A 26,961-nucleotide genomic window follows, 5' to 3' on the forward strand; every position below is an offset into this window, starting at 1 on the left:
AATATTGGGGAGCCCCGCCCCACCCTCGCTCCTCGGGAGACATAGTTTTTGGAGCGCGATGCGTGGTTTTTTGCTAGACCATAGGAAAGCTGTCACAGCTCTCTGAAGTTTCTGCACGTCTGAATGCCTCAGTAGTAGAGGTATGGTTTGCATAGGATACAGTAGGCGTGCGAATGATACCATTTTGAAAAGATGAGCTCTCCCAAAAAGCGAGAGGGGAAGGGCACCCCAAGCCTCCAATTCCCGCACAATTTTGGCCACCAGGGGAGGATAATTAAGTACATATAAGGAAGATGGGTCTCGGCCTATATGTATTCCTAAGTATGTTATATGATGGGGTGCAATAGTCAGCGGGGATAAATGTATCCATTTAGTGGCTAGTCGAGGGTGTAGTGTTAGGATTTCACTTTTATCAAAGTTTATACGAAAGCCTGAGCAGAGTCGGAAGGTCGTAAATATTTGTTTAAGTCTATCAAAGTCTGATACGGGGTCAGTAGAGAACAGTAAAATATCGTCCGCAAATAGTGCAGAGCGGAGTGTTTGGTTTCCCAAGGTGATGCCACTAACCCCTTCGGTTGAATTGAGGATTCTGGATAAGGGTTCAATCGCAATGTTGAATAACAAGGGGGATAGGGGGCATCCCTGTCTTGTTCCTTTCGCTAAGGGGATGGTGTCCGAAATAAAATGCGGGGTGACAAGGCGCGCCGTTGGTGAGGCGTACATTTGTGCGAGGAATCTTGTGATTTGACCTGAAAAGCCGAATTTTTCCATTACCGTAAAAAGCCATGAAAAACCAATATTGTCAAAGGCTTTTTCGGCGTCTAGGGACATGATTGCTACATCTTGATCGGGGTGTGTTTTAGCGTATTCTAGCGCCATTAAGACCTTACGTATATTTAATGTGGCTGATCGTCCTGAGACGAAACCTGATTGGGCTGGGTGTAAGAGGGACGGAAGTAAGAGAGCTAGACGTGATGCTATAATTTTAGACAGGATTTTAACGTCTACATTTATTAATGAGATTGGACGATAAGAGCCTGGGAGTAATGGATCCTTTCCTTTCTTGGAGATTAGTTTAATATGAGCTTGTGTCCCCGTGGGGAGGTAAGGACCTCCGTCCCACATGGCTGCATATACATGCTTCAGTGTGTTGGGGATGAAGTCAGTCGTTAATTTGAAAAATTCCGCAGTGTACCCGTCGGGACCCGGAGCCTTAGCAGAGGCCATAGATTTGATCGTGTGTTGTATGTCTTCTAAGGTGATAGGCGCATTAAGTGCCTCCAAGTGTGACGTTTGAAGCCTGGGCAGGCGTATCTTGTCAAGCAGGGCTTCAACGGCAGGTTGATCCGTTGAGTCTGCACGGTACAGATCGGTATAATAATCTGCAAGTAGTTTGCTGACTTCGGTAGGTGAGGTAACTAACGAGCCGGAAGCATTTCTCAGAGTTGGGATATGTGTAGGACGTCTTGGTCCTGAACATAGTCTGGCTAGCATTCTGCCTGCCTTGTTGCCAAATTTGTGAAAGTGGAGGGTGGAGTACGAGGTTTTAGCAGCTTCGTGTTGTTCTGCCCAGAGATCAAAGGCACACTTGGCCCGTTTCCATTCCTGTATATTAGCTAAGGTGCGGTCTAATGTTAGCTTGTCATGAGCTAGGCGTAGGGAGTCGCTTGCTTGCATATATTGTTGTCGAGTGTGTTTTTTAAATTGTACAGTGTACGAGATAATTTTGCCCCGTAGGAAAGCTTTGCCTGCTTCCCAGAAGAGGTTTGGGTCAGAGATATGTGCTCCATTCGTGGTGATATATTCTTCCCATGTTTGGTGCAAGACTTGTCGGAAGTCTTCATTATCCGCCAGATATGAAGGGAAACGCCAGATAGGGGAAGGAGTTGAGGGTGTGAGTTGTGTCATATGGACTGCGATGGGACTGTGGTCTGAGATTCTGGCATCGTAAATGTCTGGGGTGTTTATTACAGATACTAGGGCCGGGGAGACAAAGAAGTAGTCTATACGAGAGAAGGTATTATGTGGGGGCGAGAAGAAAGTATATTCTCTGTCAGTCGGATGTGTCAGGCGCCAGATGTCTACAAAATGCATAGATTCAATAGAGTGTGCTAAGGGAGTCGCGTCCGGTGTATGGGAGGGACCTGGTCTTGTCGTTTGCTTAGGGAGATGAGTGCGGTCTGCTAGTGTGGACATGGCAGAGTTGAAGTCCCCGCCCACTAAATGTAATACCTCGGGGGCCGTGAGAATCCATTGAACCATGTCCTGAAAGAATGAAGTGTCTGGAGAGTTGGGAGCATAGATATTAGTGATAGCTACGGCTTTGTCACCTATGGTCATATGTAAGGTCAGTTTGCGGCCTAAGGTGTCAGCCCTCATTTCTCTGACAGAGTGTTGTAGGTTTTTATGAATTAAAATAGCTACACCGGCCTTGCGGCCCACTGCAGGGGACCCGTATACAGAACCTACCCACAGTTTTTGAAGGCGTGTTAAATCGTCTGCGGAGAGATGTGTCTCCTGTAATAGGGCCACATCTGCCCGAAGACGCCGTAGGTGTCTGAGAATGGACATTCGCTTATTTGGGGATCGGAGCCCCTTAACATTCCATGATATAAATTTTAGGTGACTCCCGTCGGCAGAAGAGGACATGGTTGGATATGATAGTTGCTATATAAGGGAGGATGATCAGGGAGCCTCCCGACATGTACAGTGCCGACCATACGGGAATCACCCAAAAACCGTAAGTCACATAGTAGAAAAGGTACTAATAGGGCAAACATGAATTGCAAATGTATTGAGCAATAAGTATTGAGCTGTAACAAAGCAGGATTACGGTTATAACGTAACAAACTACAAACAGTGTACTTCACTTTTTTCCACATGGGATACAACTACCCATAATGCCTTTCAGCGACCCGCCAGCTCCTCACATATGAGCATGAATTTGGCTAGGAGGAGTGGGATAAGGGAGGAAGAGATGAGGGAAAAGGGGGGAGAGAGGGGGGGAAGGGAGGGGTAGGATCAGGGTATGGGGTTAGGGGAAGACCGCACTGCTTCTTAATATGCCTGAGTGAAATTAAACTGACAACGGAATTTATGAACTTCAATTTCAATCTACTTAACAGTGACTCTTGTCTCATTAGACCCAATAGGCCAACTTGCAGTGAATATAAAATAACTAGGTTGATTCGTATGTATGGGATGGGTGACTGAAGTGTATTGCTGGTTCTGCTGTGGACACCGGTGTTCCATTAAGACTTTCTTGTCTTAATTTTATTAAATGTGTTTGGAGGAGGGTATTTGTTAATTTAAATTTATACCATTTTTCTAGATGTTTGACATCAGAGGTGTTTCTAATTTTGCTTGGTAGAGATGGATTATCAATAAATATTGTTAGTCCTTTATGCTTTTGTATCCTTTCTGAAGAATACCTTTTTGGGTAACTCTACCCCCTGCTTTTTGAATATTTCTGCACCCATCTCAGACTGCAATCTCCCAGTCCACTCAGGTATGCCTCCCCAGTACTCTTGACCATGTGTTGCACTCACCAGCCCTCCTGGCTGTGACTTGTGGTTTCTCCCTGGAGACTTGCCCAGCAGTGCTTATCCTATTGGCCTCTTTTGCTCCTCCTGTGCCTCCTGGCCAAGGCACTGCCACATGTTCTCAGAGGGCGCCATCCGTACCGGAGCTGGGCTGACCCTGGGTATTTAAGGAGGCCTGCCCCCTGCCAATCCAAGTTGGGAATTGGTCAGGGCTCCTCAGAATACCCCAGGCAGCTCCACCTTTCCTCTCCTCCTTCCTTTCCAGAAGACACCAGAACATTCTGGAAAGAAGTGGGAGGTTTGGGGATGCTGCCTGTGAGTCACCCAGCTCTGCCCTGAGTCACTCCCAACCCAGATCAAAACACACACTTGGCTGCCAGCCAAGCCTGGAAATTTACCTATTTTAACCTCCCTGGCGGTTTTCCCAAGTGTGGCTCGGGGTTAAAATTCAGGACCATTAGCGGTAACCCCGAGCCACACTCGGGATTACATCGCAGGATCCTGGTGTGGCTTTACTTACCTTGTCCCCGGGATCCTGCGATGTCCCCCGCTGTGTCTGCGGGCTCCGTCCTCCTCCGAAGCCTCTCCGTGCCAGGCGGCGCAACGCATGGGGCGGAGCCTGGTGGCAAATTCAAAAAATTGTAAAAACTTAACACATACAGTACTGTAATCTTACAGATTACAGTACTGTATGAAATTATTTCACATCCCTTTTGTTCCCAGTGCTTTGTCCTATGCCCTGCATGCAGTTTTATGTTATATATACTGTTCTTTCTGCCTGGAAACTGGATATTGTCCATAGCAACCAAAAAGTGTCCCTTTACATCAAAAGTGGCTTTAGACCAGCTAGAAAACAGCGATAGTAAATTAGAACACTTGCAGAATTGAGCGATAGTGAATCATGGGGAAATGTATTTTATTATTATTTTTTTTTTTTTAATTATTTATTTTTATTTATTATATTATAATTTGTTTTTGTGTTTCAAACTTTATCATACCCGGGATATCTACTAGACTCTTGTTTGGACAGATTTAAGTGTGTTATTGTTAAGAATTACAGACCTACAATATAAAACGCCAAATTTCCATGCAAAATAATTGTACCGTTTTCAGCACCTAAAATCCGAAATAATCATACCGCCAGGGAGGTTAACAGAAAACCTAAGCACTACACACTAGAGGGTGCTACACTTATTTGGAGCTCTTACCATAAAACAAAACCCTGCACAGTTTTTACAATTTAGGTTATTTAAACTACAACTAAAGGCAACATACACATTTTAGTAAATCCTCATATACAGTTGTGCTCATAAGTTTTCATACCCTGGCAGAATTTATGATTTCTTGGCAATTTTTCAGAGACTATGAATGATAACACAAAAACATTTCTTTCACTCATGGTTAGTGTTTGGCTGAAGCCATTTATTATCAATCAACTGTGTTTACTCTTTTTAAATCACAATGACAACAGAAACTACCCAAATGACCCTGATCAAACGTTTAAATACCCTGGTGATTTTGGCCTGATAACATGCACACAAGTTGACACAAAGGGGTTTGAATGGCTATTAAAAGTAACCATCCTCACCTGCGATCTGTTTGCTTGTAATGAGTGTGTGTGTATAAAAGGCCAATGCATTTCTGGACTAATGACAGACCCTTGCATCTTTCATCCAGTGCTGCACTGATGTTTCTGGATTCTGAGTCATGGGGAAAGCAAAAGAATTGTCAAAGGATCGTCAGGAAAAGGTAGTTGAACTTTATAAAACAGGAAAGGAATATAAAAAGATATCCAAGGAATTCATAAAGCCAATCAGCAGATTTCAAACTCTACTCAAAAAGGGGGGGGGGGGGTTTTGTTGAAATCAAACCACGGTCAGGTAGATCAACTAAAATTTCAGCCACAACTGCCAGAAAAATAGTTTGGGATGCAAAGAAAAACCCCACAAATAACTTCAGGTGAAATACAGGACTCTCTGAAAACGTGTTGTGGCTGTTTCAAGATGCACAATAAGGAGGCACTTGAAGAAAGATGGGCTGGATGGTCGAGTCACCAGAAGAAAGCTATTACTTTGCAAATGCCACAAAGTATCCCGCTTACAATAAGCCAGACAGCACAGAGACAAGCCTCAAACCTTCTGGCACAAAGTCATTTGGAGTGATGAGACCAAAATTGAGCTTTTTTGGCCACAACCATAAACGCTTCATTTGGAGAGGAGTTAACAAGGCCTATGATGAAAGGTATGGAGGGGGATCGCTGATGTTTTCTGGGATGTGTGAGCTACAAAGACACAGGAACTTTGGTCAAAATTGTTGGCAAGATGAATGCAGTATGTTATCAAAAAATACTGGAGGAACATTTGCATTCATCAGCCAGGAAGCTGCGCATGGGACGTACTTGAACATTCCAACATGACAATGATTCAAAACACAAGGCCAAGTCAACCTGTCATTGGCTCCAGCATAATAAAGTGAAGGTTCTGGACTGGCCATCTCAGTCTCCTGACCTCAATATCATTGAGCCACTCTGGGGAGATCTCAAATGTGCAGTTCATGCAAGACAGCCCAAGAATTTACAGGAACTAGAGGCTTTTTGCCAAGAGGAATGGGCAGCTTTACCTTCTGAGAAGATAAAGAGCCTCATCCACAAATACCACAAAAGACTTCAAGCTGTCATTGATGTTAAAGGGGGCAATACACAGTATTAGGAACTGGGGTATGTAAACTTTTGATCAGGGTAATTTAGGTAGTTTCTCTTGCCATTATGATTTAAAAAGAGTAAACAAAGTTGATTGATAATAAATGGCTTCAGCCAAACACTAACCATGTGTGAAAAAAAAGTTTTTTTGTTATCATTCATATTCTCTGAAAAAATGGCCAAGAAATCATAAATTCAGCAAGGATATGCAAACTTATGAGCACAACTGTAAATACCTGAAAGTTACACTTGGTAATAGACATAATAACTGAAATTATTATTTTCCTACTCTACAGCTGCAATTGGGGTCTCTAATCCCCTCCACCATTCCTCCTCTCTAGATAATGCTAGTGATGGTGGGAGGAGTACTGCAGAGTTGGCATGTGATTTCCTAACAATGTGCTAGTATCTGCATCTCCAACAGGGAACTACAGTTCCCATGGCTCCTTGTGCCTTCTATCATGCTTAGTCTATTTTACACATGCCCATCTGTCAATCAATAGCTGAGTGTGTGCTATGTAAAACAGAGTCAGCACAAGTTTGCTAGTGCTGCTGCAGTAATGCTCTCAGTAGAAGATGAAATAGTTGTCACTGATCCTTATGTTTATAATGTTGATCTTTATTGTTATTTGACTTAATATTTTTAAAGGTTTAAATATATTTTATGTATATGAGAAAGAGAAGAGAGATAGAAAATAAGAGAGAGAGAAAAAGAGAGATAAAGGAGAGGGAGAGAGCTAGACCAAGAGAGGGAAGGAGAGAAACATGAGAAGGAGAAAGAGGGAGAGAAAAGAAAGTGACCACAGAGCCCCTGATCATTCTGTGTCCCCAAAGTTCCCTAATCATCCGGTGTCCACTGTGACCCTTGAATCCCAATCATCCTGTATCCCCAATGACCCCTGATCATCCTGTCTCCCCATGCACCTAATCATCCTGAGTCCCCTGTGACCTTCGAGCCCCTAATTATGCAGTCTCCCCTGTAACTTCTGAGTCTCCTGATCATCCTATGTCCACTGTGACCCCTGAATCCTGATACACCTGTGTCCGCTGTGACCCTGTGATTCCTGTGCCCCTAATCATTGTGCGTCCCCTATGACTTCTGAGTTTCCTTCATATCCTGTGACTTATTGATAACACTGGAGATGTCTGTAGGAATCTTCAAAAGGAGCCTGCTGTTAATGAAGAGTGTTTTACGTCTCTCTCAACACCATACAATAGAGAATCCAAAAGAAAAACTCATAGTGTTGTATATCATCAAAATGGTGTAGGGGAATAGGAAAGGGACACCTGTGATGGTGGCAAACATAGAAATCCATGCATCACTCCGATTCCCAACCTGCAGTGCAAACTCACCAAACAAAATGCAATATTGTGCCAAATACAACCCAGTAGACACAGCAGGGAGTATACAGAAAGCCAGCAGCACTGCCTCCATGTTCCAAGAATCTTAAGCAATACATATTTAGGGGACAACTAGCCACTCCCATCACATCATGATACCAAACAAAGGAAACAGGGTATCATAGTATAGTATCATTTATTAAAAATCCAGCTTAAAAACAATGAATGCATGTAGTATAAATGGCATAAATTCCTCAGATGTAAATGCCGCCATGATCGGCAATTGCGGCGGCGTGATGTCATGTAAGTGGATCCGTCCAACACGTTTCCAGCCAATGCTGGTCCTCAGGGGCCTCCATATGTTAGTCAAAGAGCTATCTCAGATTCAACAAAAAAAAGACAGCCAATCAGAAACCATGGCTGGGAATAATGAGGAGGCAGAGCCCTTACTAATTCTTCGGAGCAGAGTGGCTAGCCTGTAGGGGAGAGGGGAGATGCAGCCAGGTGGAGGGGAGGACAGAGCGAGATGGACAGAGGAGGGGAGGATGGAGCCAGGTGGACAGAGGAGAGGAGGGGGTGCAGCCAGATGGAGGGGAGGACTGAGCCAGGTGGACAGAGGTGAGGGGGAATGCAGTCAAGTGAAGGGGAGGACGGAGCAAGATGGACAGAGGAGAGGGGGAGTTACAGCCAGGAGGCAGAGAGAACAGAGCCAGGTGGACAGGAGAGGGGGGGTTGCAGCCAGGTGGAGGGGAGGATGGAGCAAGATGGACAGAGGAGAGGAGGGAATGCAGCCAGGTGGAGAGGAGGATGGAGCCAGGTGCACAGAGGAGAGGGGAAGTTGCAGCCAGGTGGAGGGGAGGACAGAGCCAGGTGCACAGAGGAGAGGAGGGGATGCAGCCATGTCCCCTAGCACCACTCACATGGTAGGGCTCTCTCTCCCATGCTCTGCTGTGAGCCACAGCCTGTGACGGGCAAGGCGATCCAGAGCAGAGGCCCAGACACTGAGGCAAGGGCTGTGGGAGCAAGTGGCTGTGCCGATCAACCACTATCACTCGCCACAGCCAGCTCTGTTTGCCGCCGCACCATGTCATTGTACCCAATGCGCCAATCACAGATTTGTCCATCGCTGAGCCCAGGTAGCTCCTGGGCTCAGGTTGTCAATAGGGTGCAAGGAGAGTGAGAGCACATTCAGTTGGGATGGCCGGCACAGTGAGAGTTTAGGCTTTTCTGCACCCCTCTCGATCTTGCTCCTGGGGCGACCATCCCGACTGCCCCCCCCGCGCTACACCACTGGTCACCCTTTCACCTCTGTGAGTAATAGACACCCTGAGGTGACACAATGTTCAGAGTGCTCTGGAACCAAAACGGTGCAAGTGCAAGCCTAAGTATCTTTGCTTTGGATATGTGATATGGAAAAAAAAATTAGATGTATTCATTTATGTGTAGAATATATCTTTAATTTTGTTGGATTTAAAAATTCTCACAAAGGCTTTTTAATTGTATAAGCATTTTATATATTTTTTTATTTTGGCATAATTATATAATTATTATTAGTTTTTAAATGCAGGTAACTTTTCACACACATTTTTCAGTTAATCTGTATGCTTCTTTCTGCCTGTTTTCTTCTGTCAGCTTATGAGAGGAGAAGCCAAGCCGACAGGAAGACCCTGTATAGAGACAGAGCAGTGGGCGGGCATAGACGTGGCAAAGTTGGGACTGGGTGGGACATAGGCTGGAGTGGGTGGGGCTTCACATGCCAATTGTGAGGGGGGGTGGGCGGAGCCTTGGTGGGACTGCTGTGATGATTGAGATCCTGGAGCTTTTCATAGACTGTATGAGCAACTCCCCTACTGCTATAATGAGGGCAAGTTGTAGTCTGTTCAGAGTGACATCACACAAAAGGGGGCATTTAGAAACCGAGGAAGCAGCGTTGTCTCCTCATTAAAGGATGTGAACATGAGAGCTTTCAGCTGTGGGGGAAAAGGTAGATAGCTCAATATCCTTATTGTTATTTGCAGAACAACCAGTGAAATGTTTAACAGATTATAGAGTTACATCACATATTGATTTTTTCATTGTGACCATAGTTCCTCTTTAAGTGCTTATAATTGATTTCTGCTGCCTTCTCTGGAGTACATTAGTATTTTTTTGGGATTATTTAAGAGCCCTTGGCACCAGAAAAGTACATCTAGAGAGCAGCATCCTTGCATGATGTGCTCCGTTTTTTTATTACAGGTACTTATAGAGCGCCATCAATTTACACATCACTTTACATATACAGTGCATTGAAAAAGTATTCATATCCTTTGAAATTTTCCACATTTTGTCATGTTACAACCAAAAATGATGTGCCACTTTGTGTTGGTCTATCACATAAAATCCCCAAAAAATACATTTATGTTTTGGGTTGAAACATGAAAAAATGTGGAAAATGTCAAGGGGTATGAATACTTTTTCAAGGAACTGTACATATATTGCACAGTCACATCAGTCCCTGCCATCAAGGAGCTTACAATCTAAGGTCCGTAACTCACATTCATAAATACTAGGGCCAATTTACCTACCAACATGTCTTTGAAGTGGCAGAGGAAGAACATGCAAATTCCAAGCAAGTAGAGCAGTGGTTGGGATTCCAACCAACAACCCTAGTGCCGCCCGGTGGCAGTGCTAATCACCTGACCTAACAAAGGAAATCCAAAAAGCTAAACTTTCCCAATAATTATAAAATAAACAAAAAAAGTGTTTTAGTCAAAAATAACATTGAACCACCTGTTTCTCTGATTCTCAGACAGGTTACATACACTGAATTTGGTAATAAAGTCAGTGTGGGACTACCACCCATCCAAATCGGGGATTTCCATCTTGATTTATTCTGCGAAGTTCACATTACCTTAAGTGAGAATTTTATACCATATGGACCACTGCTAAATCTGAAAATAAGCTACCAAAGACCCCAAGTTTTTGGATACTTGAAAATCTTTTATTATTCTGCCTTACATAGGTTCACATAAAGTGTTTTCTACAAGTGCATACATATCTTGCGGCCAACTATGTTACCCATTCAAAAGGTGACTACTATTTTTTCTTTTCTAATGGTCTCAGCTGTCTAGCAGAAGAAACAGGTGCCTGTTAATATCAGTATGGAAAGGGTTGAAAATAGAGATGGGCCGAACACCCCAACACTTTTAATAAAGTAAAACAATAAAAATGAAAAGTTCCTTAAAATATAGTGTCTGGAGTTCCCCTTAGTCTGCCTGTAAAGTGGCACATCTGTACCATGTTTAGAACCTGCTGCAGCAAAACTGACATTTATTTAAAAAAATATATATATTTAACCACTTCAGCTCCGGAAGGTTTACCCCCTTTCATGACCAGGCCATTTTTTGTGATACAGCACTGCATTACTTCAACTGCCAATTGCGCGGTCATGCGATGTTGTACCCAAATAAAATTTATGTCCTTTTTCCCCAAAAATGGAGCTTTCTTTTGGTGGTATTTGATCACCTCTGTAGTTTTTATTTTTTGCGCTATAAACAAAAAAAGACTGACAATTTTGAAAAAAAAAAACAATATTTTTTACTTTTTGCTATATAACACACCCAATAAAAATGTTTTTAAAACCTAATTTGTTCATCAGTTTAGGCCAAAATGTATTCTGCTACATATTTTTGGTAAAAAAAAAAATCAAATGCAAGCATAAGTATCTTTGATTTGGATATGTAATATGGAAAAAAACATTACATGTATTCATTTATGTGTAGAACATATCTTTAATTTTGTTGGATTAAAAAATTCTCACAAGAATGGGGGCAGGAGGCGGAGCCTAGCGGAGCAGACATGCATTGTTAGAGCTCCACACCGCTGAGGAGAGAAGAGAAGGACAAAGCGGAGCCTGCAGGCTCAAAAGGTATCCATTTGAACCTTTTTGCCCCAGGGAACAAACTGTGAAAGTTTGGGCAGGAAATATGGTACTGGGAGGAAACCGTGGCAGAAATAAAAATCACCTCACAAAGAGCTCACAGGCACTCACTGCAGCTGAAGCAGCTCCAGTCACCTCACAAGATACAGCATCAGGGCGCTCTCACAGACAGAAAATGTCACAGCAAGACTCTCCATTTGAGTCAGATACAGAACAAATCCTCTCACAAACTTCTCCACAAGCCTCCTCAACATCCCCAGTAATATTATTACAATTTGAAAAGATGCTTCATAAGGCTTTAAAACAAACCTCAGACCAAATAACAAACAGCCTAACCAAAGAAATAAGAGAGCTGGGAAACCGCACCGCAGCCTTAGAAATAAAAATGGATGAAATTGAAATTACAACCCAAGAAAATATAACAGAATTGGAACAATTAAAAAAAGAGAATTTAATACTTCAAACTAAGCTCGAAGATTACGAAAATAGAGCCAGACGTTCAAACTTGCGCATAAGGGGAATACCTGAAACTGTGACAGACCTGCAATCTACTATTACTGCTCTATTACAAGAACTAAAGCCATATATCCCTATTGAACGTTTAGAACTGGACAGAGTACACAGAGCCCTCACAGCCAAAAAGAAAGATGGACCCCCACGTGATATAATCACAAAATTTCATTATTACAGAACGAAAGAACAAATACTAATTGCTGCAAGAGAAAAAAAGGAACTTAATTTTCAAGGACACAATTATCAAATTTTTGCTGACCTATCCCAACTTACTATTACTAAAAGACGATCCATGAAACCCCAACTAATGGAACTGCAATGCCACAACATTATGTATCAATGGGGCTTCCCCTTTTCAGTCAGATTTAACTACCAAGGTACAATTTACAGAAGCAGATCAGCAGATGAACTACAACAAACCCTTTTAAAATTAAATCTGACAGAACCCACAAGCAGCAACACTCCCACACGCAGAAGAATGGCATCATCTACACCTTCAGGCAGCACCCAGAAAATTTCAGAACAAAATGGGAATCATCATTCTCACAAAAGAGGCCGTTATGCCACATCATCCATGGACCAAGAAGATTCAATGGACTGACATCCTAATTCCTGATATCTCTTCATTTATTATACTAAGAGATGGTTCTCTATAAAAAACCTGTATTTATAACTGAATGTAACTGCATTCTGATAGTCACACACTGTGTGGGATCATGTTACATTCCAGTTATATTTCTTATTACTTCTGATTCATATAGCCTTAGAATATATAAGTGAAATAAGGAAATTCTTGTTCAGTTATATATTATCAGGTAATAACAATAGATTTATTACTTTTTAGGACAAATATGTTCAATAATCCAGAAGTAATGGAAGCTTTTTCTTTCTTTTCTTAAAACAAATATATTATTACTTAACTAGTTCCTAGAATTATGTTTTTGTTTATTCTAATCTGAAGCAATACAACCTCAATTTTATGAGTTAACATATCTAAACAGTTACATATGAATAAAATATGTAATTGTTTACTCTAAAAGGGTTAAAATCCCAAAATAATTCAAACTATCTTCATCAATACCAAAGTTATTAACAGTACCTTTCTATCTGAATTATTTAGCCTAGGGCAAGACTAACCATATACAACCACCCTGGAATAAATAATTTCAACAAAAACTATATTCTGCACTCCAATTAATGAAACATCATTTTGATGTCTTTTGACATAGCACTTCTCTCCTGTAAGCGGAAGATCCGTGTACCCCCATTAGCCCTCCTCATTCTCCCAACCATATTATGTGGGAGTGTGACGAAGGCACTTATTCCCCTGAGAGAGATATTTATTCTCTTTCACGGGTAAATTGTGATTACTTGCAAAAAAATAATTTATACAATGTATCATCTAATCTCATATGTTTTTTGTTTACTCTTTACTCCAGAATCCACTGGTTTCTTTTCTATCTATTCATCTCTTCAGTCCACACAGGTTGATCTGCGCAGTCAGCTCTGCATAACAAAAAGTAAGTCAAAACTATTTGATCTGTTGCCATGGCACCACTGAATATACTTTCCCTGAATGTTCAGGGAATAAATGTCCCTCAAAAAAGGACCAAAGCCTTCCGTACTTTCCATAACAAGAAGGCTCACATAGTATGCCTCCAAGAAACACACTTCACCAAAGATTCTACTCCAAAATATATTTCTCCTTTTTATCAACAAATATACACGGCTTCTGCCTGTACCAAGCAAAGGGGAACTCTAATTGCATTTCACCGATCCACACCATTCACCTTATCATCAGAAATTAAAGACCCAGAAGGTAGATACCTGATACTCATGGGTTATATAATGGATACAGCAATCACGGTGATTTCCTACTACGCTCCTAACAAACAACTTACACCATTCCTCTCACATATATTACAAGTGATTAATACACACAAAATAGGAACAGTGATAATGTGTGGGGATTCGAACCAGGTCCTCCTCCCATTTCTAGATAAATCACCTTTTACACCATCCAAAATAACCTCTAGATTACCTTTTTCTCAACTTCTTTCCAAATGCAATCTGGTAGATTCGTGGAGAGAAAGTAACCCAATGAAAAAGAAATTCATTTATTTCTCGCACCCTCATCAAACCTTCACCAGAATAGATCATATTTTTCTAACAATAGGAATGATACCAGAAATTATTGCATCAGATATAATTCCGATTCCGTGGTCTGACCATAATGCAGTATACACTACTATAGCCTCAGCCATACCAAAAGCGCATGACCCAACGTGGTACTTACCGGACATAATGCTCAAACACCCACTACATCAGATGGCCATTGAACAAGCTTTAAAGGAATACATATCAATTAATAATACAACAGACATCTCCCCAATAACACTGTGGGAAGCTCATAAGCCTGTCTTGCGTGGTACAATACAAAGACAAATGGCACTATTTAAACGGGAACGCAAAAATCTAGCAAAAAAACTAGAACTCAATTTTAATGCAGCCTACATATCATTTCAAGATAATCCATCTCAGAGTACAAAATCTCATCTGGAAAAATCTAGATTGGAATACGATCTATTTCTCACTGAGTCAGTTGATAAATCCCTCAAACGCTCCAAACACAATTTCTACATGAATACAAACAAACCAGGTACATATTTGGCTCGGGCATTAAATTCAACTAACAAATCTTTCAAACCAATACGTTTGAAATTATCAAAAAATGTTTACACTTGTAATCCAGTTAAAATAGTCCATAAATTTCACTCACATCTCGCAACTTTATACAATTTAATCCTACAGAGGCTGAATCCTTCTTCTCAAAAATAACCTTACCTGAGTTATCTCAGAATCAAAAAAGCAGTTTGGATGAGCCTATAACTATAGATGAAGTTGCTAACGCCATAAAAGACCTAAAACTTAACAAAAGACCAGGCCCAGGCGGCTACTCGGCTTTATACTATAAAACATTCTCAGAAATACTCTCTCCCATTCTCACTGAAACTTTTAACAAACTTCTAGATGGACATTCTTTTCGGCAAGAAACACTAATGGCAATTGTTTGTATGATCCCAAAACCCCTTTCTGATGATACTTCCTGTGTGAATTATCGGCCTATCTCTCTGTTAAACCTCGATATTAAATTATTAGCAAAAATAATAGCAAAACGCCTCAATAGCATTATAGGAAAATTAATACATAGAGATCAAGTAGGCTTCATGCCAAATAGACAGGCAGGCGATAATATACGCAGGGCAGTGTTATTGGCACATATTGCTAAAAAACAGAAAATCCCTTTATGTTTTCTATCTCTCGATATTAAGAGGGCATTTGACACAGTATCCTGGCAATATATGCAATATTCATTACAAAAATGGGGTTTTGGACCCCACTTTTTAACATGGATCAAAGCATTATATAATAAACCCAAAGCCTATATAAAATATGCTGGATACAAATCTGAAGCCTTTAATATCGAAAGAGGTACCCGACAGGGTTGCCCATTATCTCCCTTATTATTTGCCCTTATACTCGAACCCATGGCCCAATACATCAGAACAAACCAAACTATAACTGGCATTGAAGTAGGAGGTATTACACACAAATTATGTATATTTGCAGACGATATATTACTTTTTCTATCATCACCACAGGTCTCTGGTCCTAACTTAATACCAGCTCTAGATGGATTTGCAGCCCTATCCGGCCTTATGATTAATCCTAAGAAATGCCTAGTGCTTAATATTTCACTCACAAACATGGAATTGATCCCGGCTAGGGCTGCACTCCCATTCACATGGGCAGAAAAATCAATCCCATATCTTGGAATTCATTTAACAGCATCTTATTCTGACTTATTCTCAACCAATTATCCTCCTGTATTAAGACAGATCACAAATCTAATAAAACAATGGTCGCAACTTCCTTTATCCTGGATAGGGAAGATTAATGCAATCAAAATGACTATTCTACCCAAATTGCTTTATCTATTCAGAGTCCTCCCTATTCCAATTCCTTCCTATTTTTTGAGAATAGTACAAAAAAGAGCAACTTCGTTTATATGGGGCTCTTCTAAACCACGTATACCTATACACACACTACATCTTCCCAAAAATAAAGGAGGCCTGGGATACCCTAATTTTACTAACTACTACAGAGCAGCACATTTGGCCAGTCTGTCCAAATACCATGCAAAACAGGAAATCCCATTATGGGTATTTATAGAGGCTTCAGAAAATGACCCTCTATTAATATCAAATTTATTATGGCTTGATCCTAAAGACCGCTTTAAAATTCATAATCCCATAACTAAACACTTCTTATCTCTCTGGGATAAACTAAAAACCAAATATCAGTTACAATCTCCACACAATCCTCTCCTTTCTTTTATCAGAAATCCGGCCTTTTATCCGGCATGGATCTACCCAAATTCTTTTAAAGCTTGGACAACATCAGGCATTCAGGCAATGACTTCATAGCATCTAAATCATTTCTTTCATTCCCATCGCTTATAGAAAAATATGATCTACCAAACTCTGAGATATTTAGATATCTCCAAATCAAAAATTTCTATACACCATTCCTAAAAGGGGATACACCATTATCCCAATTATCCATTTTTGAATCAATCTGTACAAAAGATCCATTTGCTAAAGGTACAATTTCATCACTTTATAATCAAATATATGGAGTAGCAAATCTTAATAGACCCTCTTACGTTCAGAGGTGGGAGGAGGACCTGGGACGAACTTTAGAAGACACGGACTGGTCTAACATATGGCTCACATCTAAGTCATCTTCACCCAACATCTTAGCACTGGAGACAAATTATAAAGTCCTAACTCGCTGGTACCTTGTACCCGCTAGAGTGGCAAAATATTCACCTAATACCTCAGCTCTTTGCTTTCGAGGATGCCCAGAAATAGGCACATATTTACACATATGGTGGACGTGCCCAGTAATCCAAACCTTCTGGAAGGAAGTCTTCGTGATTGCATCTAAAATATTTAAAAAAATAATACAACCAGATCCATATTTAACTTTACTTAATCTAAAACCGGAATGGTTAACACTCTCTCAGTTCAAACTTATGATCCAACTAATAACGGCTGCAAAACAAACAGTGGCCAAGGCATGGAAATCTCCTACATTGGTACTAGCAGAAACAATTCACAGAATGAATAATACAATGTCCCATGCTAAGATGGTAGCCATCGATCAAAATCAAATTCCAAAATTTGAAAAACTTTGGCATCCTTGGATAAAACAACAGTTCTTGTCAAACTTCAATGACTCTGTACTGTTGCCATGGTAACAGATTAAATGACTTATAGAGACACCCATTCTAAGGCTTCAAAGAGAACTAAAAAGAATAATAAACTGACGAGTGGGACAACCTTGTGGACCATACCTCTACCTTTCAACCCTTTTTCTTCTTTCTCTTTCCTTTTCTCCACCTTACGATTAAAGCTCATTATCAGAATTTATTTGACCTATATACACTCTACTTGTAAACAATATGTATAGTAGGTATAAATCATTTAAATACCTACAAAAGTAACTAAGGAAATGATATATATCTTTAATTTAGGTTTACGTGAACCCAATGTTTAATATTTGAAATTTCATGATATTTACCTATATAAACCCTACTGTAAAACAATGAGCTTACTTTATAGATCCTTGTAAACTTACTTTATGTATCTTTATAACATTGTATACTCAATAAACTTCTTTTGACAAGGAAAAAATTCTCACAAATGCTTTTTAATTGTATAAGCATTTTATATATTTTTTTTATTTTGGCATAATTATATAATTATTATTAGTTTTTAAATGCAGGTAACTTTTCACACACATTTTTCAGTTAATCTGTATGCTTCTTTCTGCCTGTTTTCTTCTGTCAGCTTATGAGAGGAGAAGCCAAGCCGACAGGAAGACCCTGTATAGAGACAGAGCAGTGGGCGGGCATAGACGTGGCAAAGTTGGGACTGGGTGGGACATAGGCTGGAGTGGGTGGGGCTTCACATGCCAATTGTGAGGGGGGGGTGGGCGGAGCCTTGGTGGGACTGCTGTGATGATTGAGATCCTGGAGCTTTTCATAGACTGTATGAGCAACTCCCCTACTGCTATAATGAGGGCAAGTTGTAGTCTGTTCAGAGTGACATCACACAAAAGGGGGCATTTAGAAACCGAGGAAGCAGCGTTGTCTCCTCATTAAAGGATGTGAACATGAGAGCTTTCAGCTGTGGGGGAAAAGGTAGATAGCTCAATATCCTTATTGTTATTTGCAGAACAACCAGTGAAATGTTTAACAGATTATAGAGTTACATCACATATTGATTTTTTCATTGTGACCATAGTTCCTCTTTAAGTGCTTGTAATTGATTTCTGCTGCCATCTCTGGAGTACATTAGTATTTTTTTGGGATTATTTAAGAGCCCTTGGCACCAGAAAAGTACATCTAGAGAGCAGCATCCTTGCATGATGTGCTCCGTTTTTAACTAGTAATGGTGGCGATCAGCGACTTATAGCGGGCCTGCGATATTGCAGAGGACAAATTGGATACTAAGTGACTAAGTAACTGTGTGGAGCGTGCTTGCACTGTGAGAAGACAGAGATCCGTGTTACTGCTTAGGGGACAGGCTGGGGACAAAAATCAAAAAGAAAGACAAAATAGAACACGTCGTAATCAAAAAAAATTGCTGTGTTAAACACTGCACTACACTAACACTACACTGACACTATACTATACTGACACACTATACTCACACTACACTAACACTCCACACTCAGAGTCACAATAAGTAAACACACTAACTTGCTAGCAGCAAACTGAGCCCTGCTTTTTATCTCCACTGCAACACAATGCACTACTAACACTACACTAACACTCTACACTCAGAGTCAAATGTTATGTAAAGTTGTTGTAAACGCTGCACTCAAAGGAGTGCGCAGGGGGTGTGCCAGGTGTGTCCATTTATAAGTGAATGAGGGACACCTATTATCAAAAGTATGTAGGCATAGGACACACCCTGCCACGCCCCCTTAACCACTTAAGGACCAGAAGGATTTGCCCCCTTAATGACCAGGCCATTTTTTGCAATACGGCACTGCGTCGCTTTAACTGACAATTGTGCGGTCATGCGACATTGTACCCAAACAAAATTGGCATCCTTTTTTTCCCACAAATAGAGCTTTCTTTTGGTGGTATTCAATCACCTTTACGTTTTTTATTATTTTACGCTATAAACAAAAAAAACAACACGACAATTTTGAAAAAAAATCTAGATTTTTTACTATTTGCTATAATAAATATCCCAATTAAAAAAAAAAAACAAACCAAAAAAAAAACAAATTTCTTCCTCAGTTTAGGCCGATATTTATTCTTCTACATATTTTTGGTAAAAAAAATAGCAATAAGCGCATATTGATTGGTTTGCGCAAAAGTTATAGCATCTAAAAGATAGATTTATGGCAGATTTTTATGGCATTTTTATTATTTATTTATTTTTTACTAGTAATGGTGGTGATCTGCATTTTTAGCGGTACTGTGACATTGCGGCGGACAGATAGGACACTATTGACACTTTTTTGGGACCATTGACATTTATACAGCGATCAGTGCTATAAAAATGCACTGATTACTGTGTAAATGTCAGTGGTAGGGAAGGGGTTAACACTAGGGGGCCATCAAGGGGTTAATTGTGTTCCCTCCTGTGTGTTTCTAACTGTGGGGGGATGGGACTGACTGGAGGAGGAGACGTATCGCTGTTCCTGATTACTAGGAACAGACAATCTGTCTCTCCACTCCTGTCAGAATGGGAATTTACATGCACAAATCCCTGTTCTGGCTCTCGTGCCCACTGTCTCCCTTAAAGGTTCCGCTGTACAGCTACGGCGTTTTCCGGGATTGTACCGACCTGCCGTCGTATAAAGACAAGTGGTTAAGAGAGAATTATACAAATAAATGATTGGTTAAACCTTTTTTCTACCACTACTATTCCTTTATAAATTTACAAATGCAGCAATTTAGAAATTGTATGAAAGGTTTAGTACTATGAAACACTTTTTGAAAAGATATAAAGAGCATTTTATATAATATGAATCAGAACAAAATGAGGGACAAAATGAGGAGGAAAGAGGGACAGAGGGACTTTGTTCCAAATCAGGCACAGTCCCTCCAAATCAGGTACAGTTGGGAGCTATGGAATCATAGTAAACTGTGTATACTATGCTTTGGTTTCTGAATGAACAGGAAGCCACTCAGCACAGGAGCACTTCCCATTCATTCACAGTCCAGGGCAGCTGCAGCTGCAGAGAAAGGCATGTGTGTTTGAGTTTTGGGGTGCACACCCTAATGCAATAGGCTGCGCACAACTATGACTGCACTACACTAACACACTACACTGAGACTACTACTGACACACTTTACTCACACGATATACTAACACTATATACTCACACAATATACTAACACTACACTATGACTCTACACTCAGGGGGTCATTTACTATAGTGCGAATATGTGATCGCGTGGTGCATATAAATATCGCCCAATTAAGCTGTGACAGACTCACCTGGGACAGAGGCTATTGGGGGGGACTGAACACAAGCCTCTTGCCCACCGATTATGGGCCCTGGCATTTGGGGGAATGGTGCTCTCTGTGAGCTGTAAGCCTGGGGACCCTGTGGTTGGTGTTACTTTGGATTCAGCTCCATGTCCCCCAAGACACAAGACTCTGGGAACCCTTTATATGCCATATTAGAATAGTGACTGATTCATACCGTTGGGACTCCTACTGTTAAATGCAAATGTCATCAATTCCAGCTACCTGTCTGTTGTCTGCTATAATCTGTATATTGTAAATAAGTCTAGAGTGGCTCTAAGAGTCTTTTCACCCATTGTTGTTTGTGTTAATTAACTCTGTTACTGTGTGAAGCTCGGTGACCACAAGTCTAGGCAAAAGGTCATGTCTAACTTACCTAGGCTGTATAAAGGATTAGATAATTAGCTCATGTTAATTAGGTTAGCTTTTATTCATCCTGCTGTATAAATTTGTGTGAGATCTCAAATAAAGAGTTAGTCCATGTTAGCAGTGAAGCAAGTGTCGCCTTTTTTTGTGCTTGGAAGCATTTGGAATATCTGATATCTGAGTCTAGACTGGGAGGAAGTGGTATACTGACGGAAACACTCAAGTGGAGTGTGGGACGTTCCGTGACTTTGGCGGCAAGCAGCGGGAAGCTTCCTGCAGTCTGGGAAATCTAAACCTCCACCTGGATCCAAGATCAGGATAGCAGACTTCAGTCACCCCAGCAGAGATATGGACCTGGCATCAGAGTTCCCGGGGCTGCTGCGGATCATCCTTTCAACATACACCAGGACTGTGTCTGAGGATGAATACCTGGAGCTTAGGCAGCAAATTCGGGTGGAGCTCTGGATTGGAGCCCTCCAGCTTGTAGGTATAAAACAGGGCAAGTGCTTTCCGACCCAAGAGCAACGAGCCAGTGACCAATGGGCATTGCCCATGGCATTCCTGGGAGAGCGGCCCCAGGAGCAATGGGTGACTGAGTTGGACAGGCTGGTCCAGCAGGAGATAGAGCTGGACAATCATTATCGGGCTCTGCAATGGCACGCAGTGCAGGGATATTTAGGGGAGACAACAGATTGCTCTCCGGAGGGATATGACTTTGGAGGCCCTGGATTGCTGTGGGAGAGCCTTACCTATCATTTTGTGTTTGGCGATGAAGGGGAACCTGACCTTGAGGATCTGCAAGAATATAGAGAGGCTATGCTCGGTGTTGCAGGGGTCTCAGAGCTCAAACCTGATCTGGACCATTTGCTAAGGAAGGAACAGCATCTGGAAAGGGCATACATGAAACTGCTAGAACACGTTCAGCAGCATGCCAGAGAATCGGCAGTGGAAAATCTGAAGATTGCCATCCCTAAACCTGAAGTGCTGACAACCTGGCAGAGCTCTGCTAAACTCTGCCCAGCACTGATAACATCTTCTGGGTTCCATGGACAGGAGATGATGAACCTCTATCCCCAGACACCAGTTATAGAGTTAGGGGATTTAATAGACTTTTCTGCTGAGGAAGAACAACCTGATGAGCCTCCAGCAGAAGAGCTGGTATTAGGGCCAAACTTCACTGTGCTCTGCCCAGCACCAACAACAGTATCTGTGGAGTTACAAGGAACTTCCCCAGCTGAAGTGCTGGTCACCAAACAGAGGGTCCAAGACTTCTGCCCCACACCTGTGGCAGTTTCGGAGGCTCAGGGTGAGAAGGTGGCAATCACTTACCAGCAGCAGATACAGGGGGAGAAGGGAGAGGTGTTCTGCGTCCCTCCCCAACAGATGGCAAGGGTGGAGGAAGCTGTCTTTCCTCCCCAGCAAAGATCCGTGCACTTGGAAGACAGTACCACAGACATGTCGTCCCAGCAGCCAGATGAGGGAATGGAACAGGAAGCAGCTGACTCACCTCCCCAACGGCAGCTACACAGTTTGGGAGTGGAGGAATCCAGCTTCCTGCCCCAACAGTTAGCAGGAGCAGAGGGTGTAAAGTCCCCAGCAGAAGTGCTGGCAACAGGGCAGAGTGCTACCAACCTCTGCCCAGCACCGGCAACAACTGTGGAGATCCAGGGAGCTGGGGCAGTTGGCCCCTCTCTCCAACGACAAGCTGATGTAGTGGAGCTGCTACTCTCACATGAATCGCTGGCCTCTGCCTAGCACCTAGTGTCTCTTTAGAGCTTCAGGAAACTGGGGTGATCGGCCTCTCTGCCCAGCAGCAGACCGAGCCCAGGAATGTTAAAAACCACCCAGCTGAAGCGCTGGCAGCCAGAGAGTAAATGGCCTCTGCCCCACACCTACTGACGTCAACCATTCCTTGCAGCCAAGAAAGGAGATCATGCGGGAAGAATATGTGAGTTCACTCACACTCACTGCCTGACTAACGCATGTCCAGACCAGGTGGAGGTCTGGGACCTTGTTTGTCACATTTCTCCCCCATCAAAGGTTGACTGACTCACCCGGGACAGAGGCCATTGGAGGGGACTGAACACAAGCCTCTTGCCCACCGATTATGGGCCCTGGCATTTGGGGGAATGGTGCACTCTGTGAGCTGTATACCTGGGGACCCTGGGGTTGGTGTGGATTCAGCTCCATGTCCCCTCAAGACACAAGACTCTGGGAACTCTTTATATGCCATATTAGAATAGTGACTGATTCATACCGTTGGGACTCCTACTGTTAAATGCTAATGTCATCAATTCCAGCTACCTGTCTGTTGTCTGCTATAATGTGTATATTGTAAATAAGTCTAGTGTGGCTTTAAGAGTCTTTTCACCCATTGTTGTTTGTGTTAATTAACTCTGTTACTGTGTGAAGCTCTGTGACCACAAGTCTGGGCAAAAGGTCATGTCTCAGTCACCTAGGCTGTATAAAGGATTAGATAATTAGCTCATGTTAATTAGGTTAGCTTTTATTCATCCTGCTGCATAAATTTGTGTGAGATCTCAAATAAAGAGTTAGTCCATGTTAGCAGTGAAGCAAGTGTCGCCTTGTTTTGTGCTTGGAAGCGTTTGGAATATCTGATATCTGAGTCCAGACTGGGAGGAAGTGGTATACTGACGGAAACACTCAAGTGGAGTGTGGGATGTTCCGTGACATAAGCCAATTAAAAGATCAAGTGGGCGAATGCGCGATTCCCGGAGGGCGCTATTATTAATTTGTAAATTTGGAATCGGCGCTAATCTGCGATTCCGCGGACCTGCAAGTGCCGATTGCAAACCCCATTGAAGTCTATGGGAACCGAACAGGAAAAATCAAAAGTGCACATTTTGAAGGCTTATATGCGAACAAGTGGCCATAAAAGGGGTATGGGGGTCTAGGTACCTCACTGGGGAACATGTATCAATAAAAAAACAATGTTTTTTCAGGAGCAATGATTTTAATAAATGCTTAAAGTGAAACAATAAATATGAAAAATTCATTTAAATATCCTGCCTAGGGCAGTGGTCATCAACCCTGTCCTCAGGGCCCACTAACAGGCCAGGTTTGCAAGGTAGCTGAAATACATCACAGGTGATATAATTTGCTGCTCAGTGATTGCAATATTCTAGTCTGCATCTCCCCAAGGTAATACATAAAACCTGGCCTGTTAGTGGGCCCTGAGGACAGGATTGATGACCACTGGCCTAGGGGATCCTCTTAGTCTGCCTGTAAAGTAGCACATCTGGCCAATGTGTGAAACAGTGCCACAGCAAAATGACATTTCTAAAAGGAAAAAATGTAATTAAAAATTGCTCGCAGCTGTAATGTATTGCCAGCTCCCAGCAATATAGATGAAAAATCAAGGGAAAAAAACGGCGTAGGGTCCCCCCAGTCCATACTAGGCCCTTCAGGTCTGGTAGGGACTTTAAGGGGAACCATGCCAAAATTAAAAAGAAAATTGACGTAGGGTCCCCCCTCCAAAATCTATATCAGACCCTTATCCGAGCAAGCAGCCTAGAGGACAGGAAGGGGGGCGAGTGAGCGCACCCCCCTTCTGAACCATACCAGGCCACATGCCCTCAACATGGGGAGGGTGCTTTGGGGGGACCCTACACCATTTTTTTCCTTGATTTTCAAATAGCCAGATTTTTGGAATTCCACACCATAATATTATTGAATAATTACATACCGTTGCATGAATTTGAAGTTTTAAAATTTGGAATAAAGTGCATTGGCTAATTATGGTGCTGAGTACAATTCAAGTTATCAGGAGGTGATACCATCAGTGGGTCTCGAACCCATGAAGGTAGCAGGGCATACCACTAAGCTACAGAGCTGAGCACAAGCATACCTAGAAAATACAATTTCTAATGTTTGATTATTTTCATTCTATACACTGAGTATGGTTGGTACCATAATATTAATGAGGCATTAATATTATGGTAGCAACCATACTCATGTGGCGTTGGCTATTTGGCATTTGCCTATTGTCTATATGCTGCTGATTAAGATGTTAGCTTTGCAATTTTTATTTTCACAGTATATAGCTGGTTGCTAAGCAAGGGACCATAAAGCCAGCCGCAGCGTCCTTAACAATGAGTCCTCAGCTGTCAGAGGGGTTCCCGGTGGTTGTCGGGTCTGCGGGCGGGGGGGTTTATCAGAATCTGAAGTCCCCTTTAACAAGGGGGCCCTCCAGATCCTGCCCCCATGTGAATGGGTATCGGGTACATTGTATCCCTACCCATTCAGCAAAAAAAGCAGTGAAAAAAACAATAGCCGGTTTTTGAGAAGTCCTTTATTGTAAAATAGCTCTGACGCATCTTCTTCCCCTGACGTCATCAGATGGCCACGCCCCATGGCTATGTAAGAGATGACACACAGCAGGGGACAACACAGTGGAGAAAGATAACGACAGAAGAAGAGCGTTTTCTTTTTCTTAGTGGGTAACCAGCGGTGCGGAAGAACACAGCAGCGGGAGAAGGTGACGGCTCGGGGAGAAGACAGCGGATGGAGAAGACAGCAGCAGGAGAAGATGGCGGCGGGAGAGGCAGTGACAGGAGAAGACGGCTTGGAGCTATTTTACAATAAAGGACTTGTCAAAAGCCGGCTATTGTTTTTATACATTTCACTGCTTTTTTTGGTGAATGGGTAGGGGTACAATGTACCCGATACCCATTCACATGGGGGGGCCAGGATCTGGGGGCTTCCAAATTCTGATAAGCCCCCGCCCGCAGACCCCAACAACCACTGGCCAGGGTTTTCGGGAAGAGGCCCTTGTCCCTATCAACATGGGGACAAGGTGCTTTGGGGGGACCCCAAAACACTCTCTCCATGTTGAGGCCATGTGGCCTGGTACGGTTCAGGAAGGGGGGGGCGCTCGCTTGTCCCCCCCTTTCCTGGCCTGCCAGGCTGCTTGCTTGAATAAGGGTCTGATGTGGATTTCGCGGAGGACCCCTTGCCAATTTTTTTTTAAATTTGGCATGGAGTTCCCCTTAAAATCCATACCAGACCCAAAGGGCCTGGTATGGACTTTGGGGGGGGGGGGGGGCCATGCCATTTTTTTTTTAAATTTGGCATGGAGTTTCCCTTGAAATTCATACCAGACCCAAAGGGCCTGGTATGGATTTTTTTGGGGGGGGGGGGCATGCCAATTTTTTTAAGCAGTTTTTGGCTTACTTTGGTGCTTAGAGAGAAAAATCACATTTAGTTGACATTTCATGGCTTACCTAATCCACAAAATATTTGGGTGTGCGGTGTGCCACTACTTATATTGTATCATGCCCTGGGCAGCGACGTCATAAGGGGCAAGGCCTCCGGATGACATCACCAGGTGACCCCGTCCCATACTAATATAAGTAGTGGCACACCACGCACCCAGCATTAGAGTGGGAGAGATCGCCGAGTCAACATTGGAAGAAGAACAGAGGGAGAAGACAGTGGAGAAGATCCAACAAAAGAGCGAGAAGATAGCGGAGAAGACCCAGACAGCGGAGAAGACAGCGGACAGAGGGAGAAGAACCGGAGACAGCTAGAAGACATCAGCGGAGAGCGGAGAAGAGCCGGAGAGGGGAGAAGAAATCGGAAGAGACGACGGAGGTGTCTTAATACATTACTTTAAAAACCTGTGTAATGTGTTTTATTTTTGACTTTTTTTTTAAGCGAATGGGTAGGGGTACAATGTACCCCATACTCATTCACATAGGGTGGGGGGCCAGAATCTGGGGCCACCTTGTTAAAGGGGGCATCCAGATTCCGATAAGCCCCCTGCCAGCGGCCCCCGACAACCAATGGCCAGGGTTGTCGGGAAGAGGCCCTTGTCCTCATCAACATGGGGACAGGATACTTTGGGGTGGGGGGCGCAGGGCCCCCCTGCCCCAAAGCACCCAACCCCCATATTGAGGGCATGTGGCCCAGTGCGGTTCAGGAAGGGGGGGGCGCTCGCTCCTC

Source organism: Aquarana catesbeiana, linkage group LG11 (genome assembly GCF_042186555.1).
Source record: "Aquarana catesbeiana isolate 2022-GZ linkage group LG11, ASM4218655v1, whole genome shotgun sequence".
In the NCBI taxonomy this organism is placed as follows: domain Eukaryota; kingdom Metazoa; phylum Chordata; class Amphibia; order Anura; family Ranidae; genus Aquarana; species Aquarana catesbeiana.